The following is a 3031-nucleotide window of genomic DNA, read 5'->3' on the forward strand; positions in this document are numbered from 1 at the left end:
AAAGGAAAAAAGCCTTAAACCATGAAAAAGCATCATCTGAAAGCACCAAAAGCCCACCATAAGGGTACAGAGATTTGCAGAATCACTTGGGAGGCAAGCTGGCCGTGAGTGTTAGGTGAAGGAGAACACAGCCTCGGACTCTTTCCTGCTGGGAAGTCCTGGACATGTAAACGAGAAGATGTGTGTGAGACTCTCCAGAGCAGCAGAGCTGGTGACAGGACTGAACTGGAAACTCCCCAGTGTCTTTAAACAAGAGAATAGATGAACTGTGGCATAGACGCCAGGGAAGATATTATCCCTCTGTGAACGATGTACGGCTGTTGAAGATGTCTCAAAAACGATACTGAATAGGAGACATAAGTGCAGAGGTCTGTTTATAGAATGACGCCACTTACGCAAAGCTGGCTCTGCCGGGGCCCTTCCAGACCCAACATGTGACTGAGAAGCGCTGCTGCCAGTGCCACCCTTGTGGACTCGAGTAAAGGCTTCACATCCCTGGTTTACAGACTGGGAAACAGAAGCTCAGGGGAAGGAGAGTTCATGCCCTGTGATAGGCAAGCACAGCCCCAGAAGCCTACTGCTTGTGCCCAGCACCTGGCAAGGGTCCACGCCTGAGCCTAAGGAGGTCCACAGCGTGTCACCCCCCAGCCAACCTCCTCTGGCCCTTCTAGAGGAGCTGGTACTATTGATTCCAGGTGTGATCGCCTATGTCCCTGGTAGTCACCTCCAGGAGAGGGCAGTGGCTCTTTGCTGCCCCTGCAGGGGAAAGCTCTTCTGTTATGGGAGCCTGTTTGCAGTTCGGAGCTGTCAGAGTTCGCTAATGTGAGAAGCAGGTTATATTTCCCAGGGTAGGGACTGAGGAAGGCTTCAGCTCCCAGGCTGACTTGGAAAAGGCCCCAGTTTGGTGTGATGGACAGGTACCAAATGAGGACAAAGGGAGATTCCCCAGTAATTCAGGATTTGTGAGGGTCCTCAGGCAAGGCAGCAAGACCCAGAACCTTGAAGTGTCCCCCCAACCCTGGAAGGCAGCCACCCATGAAGGTTTCCAGATGCTAGGACCCTGGGCAGCGCCAACAAGGGTGAAGACTCAGAGAATGATGGACAGCCTCAAGGTAACCAGTGTGCTTGAGGCTAGAGAAGCCCAATGTCTCTGGTCCTCCTGAGATCGCAGCCCTAATGCCACCTGCAGGTGTTGAGCTGCCTTGATAACCAAGGGTTACTGTCCTGCCATGCTGTGAGGGGGAAGGCTTAACATTCGATTGAACCTCACTTTGGGAACAAAGGTCCATACAGGCCACTGTCTCTTTTACACTAGAATACTATGAACATCTTTGTATGCAGGGGTCAGGACAGTATGGCACGGGTCTAGGTACCCAGGAAGTGTTTGCAGCCAGTGACTGAGTGGATAAAGACATGGAAGGAGAAGCCCACAGGGGGCCATGTCCTGAAGAGAAGCTGTCTTGGGACCTCTGCCCACATGGATTCACCCTTAGTCCCTGGCCTTCCCCACCTAATCATCCAGCACATCTGACAGTTGGCTTGTAATGGGGTAGGAGGCGATGGGCTGGAGGAGGAAGGGCCAGGAGATGGGGTCCTTGACCTTCAGAGGGCAATGAGGTATGAGATCAGTGAAATGCTTATGAATCACAACGCGAGCCCCTGAGCTGTGTGCCAACATCTGAGAGGTGCGGGGCTCCCACATTCACAGAGTCCTGTGTGGGTTGCTTGGATCCTTGGAGTCAGGAGGAGGTAGAGGGCCTGCAGTTAGCCACTTGCAGTTGGAGAGACAGAGCTGAGCCTGGGGTTACCCAGCCACACCCCTGCTCCAGATTCCCGGATTCACCAATCCCCATTCCCCACAGGCCAGCCACAAAGCAAAGCCCTGGCCCCAGGCCTGGCTGAGCTCGTGGGCAGTGTGCGGCTGTGAGGATCCACTGCTGGTGCTTGAGCGAGCAACTGCAGATGTATAAGCTCAGGAAGAGGACGGAGCCTGCCAGGGCCACCTGCCCACCTCTGCCGGCTTCCCCTGCACCCACTCTCGGTCTGACCACATGCCTGAAACCCGGGGTCTGAAAAAAGAAGCAGAGGGTGCTCAGATGGAGTGTCACATGCAGCCACTGCCACCTGCACGCATGGGCAGGGACCTTCACACCCCAAATTGGCAGGTCAGAAGTCCAAAGGCAGGACGGCCAGATGGGCACTGTGGCACGCCCCAGGCTTGCCATAAGCTATCATCTCTGCCTGTGGGGAGTGAGGAAGAGAGCAGCACGGGAAGAGTGGGCCAGCAGGCGGGAAGAAATGGGCACCATGGGCAGGGCTGCCAGTCCACTCTATGGCCACAGAGAATCACTGTGTGGCTACAGTCACCCTGACATAGGCCACATCCCGGGGTGAGGGCTCAGGGACCATACGACACATGGGCAGGGACACTGGCTCCTTCCCTTCTCACTTCTTCCTGGCTCTCAGGGCAGGAGTGGGAAGCGAGAGGGCTGGGAGGCACCAAACAGGAGAGGTCAGACAGGACCAGCCTGGACCGGTGTAGAATGAAGGACCAAATATTATCGAGGAGAAGGAACTACAAGCAAGGGTTGGAGACCAAGGTTAAAGAAAAGCAAAAGGTTTCTTATTTACAGCCTGCGGTCAAGGCCCGGCCTGCCAACAACCTGTCCTGCAGAGGTGAGGCTGGATGTGCTTCACGTGGACACAAGGTGCCCCTTCCTGGGGGGTCCCAAAGAGGGTGGGGGCAGAGGGAGGGACAATAAACAAACAAGGCTACCAGTTAGGAGGATCCTGGACTGCGGGAGTGTGGGCTCGTGCACACCGTGTTGGAGTCCAGCAGCTGCCTACTGCTGCTAAAAGGCCAGGGCCAGTTCCCTGGCTGCAGACCCCCGGGGCTGCCATGGCATTCTCCCTCACTCCAGAGAGAGCAGTCCTGCCTTAGAGCTGCCTCTTGACTCTTAGCCCCGTCCCTGGCTGCTGGCTGACCATCTGGCTCCCCGCTGAGAGCCACATTTCTGACCCTTCTCATGCA

This window comes from Octodon degus, unplaced genomic scaffold, assembly GCF_000260255.1.
Source record: "Octodon degus isolate 3935 unplaced genomic scaffold, OctDeg1.0 scaffold00126, whole genome shotgun sequence".
Lineage (NCBI taxonomy): Eukaryota > Metazoa > Chordata > Mammalia > Rodentia > Octodontidae > Octodon > Octodon degus.